Raw genomic sequence first — 369 nt, 5'->3', positions numbered from 1 at the left:
GAATAAAATACTTAGGAATATATCTACCTAAAGAAACTAAGGACCTATATATAGAAAACTATAAAACATTGGTGAAAGAAATCAAAGAAGACACTAATAGATGGAGAAATAAACCGTGTTCATGGATCGGAAGAATCAATATAGTGAAAATGAGTATACTACCCAAAGCAATCTGTAGATTCAGTGCAATCTCTATTAAGCTACGAACGGTATTTTTCACAGAACTAGACCAAATAATTTCACAATTTGTATGGAAATACAAAAAATTTCAAATAGCCAAACAATCTTGAGAAAGAAGAATGGAACTGGAGGAATCAACCTGCCTGACTTCAGGCTCTACTACAAAGCCACAGTCATCAAGACAGTATG

The 369-nt window shown here is 33.3% G+C and overlaps 1 protein-coding gene across 2 annotated transcripts in view; it reads right to left on the bottom strand.

The window, feature by feature from the left end:
• LOC104990059 (transmembrane protein 45A-like) overlaps window positions 1-369 on the bottom strand; it is a 115,902-nt gene that overhangs the window by 64,128 nt on the left and 51,405 nt on the right. The window lies entirely within an intron of this gene.

The sequence above is a fragment of the Bison bison genome, unplaced genomic scaffold, assembly GCF_000754665.1.
Source record: "Bison bison bison isolate TAMUID 2011002044 unplaced genomic scaffold, Bison_UMD1.0 scf7180017864168, whole genome shotgun sequence".
In the NCBI taxonomy this organism is placed as follows: Eukaryota; Metazoa; Chordata; class Mammalia; order Artiodactyla; family Bovidae; genus Bison; species Bison bison.
The sequence above is the reverse complement of the archived record's forward strand: the minus strand, read 5'-3'. Positions and strand labels throughout refer to the sequence as shown.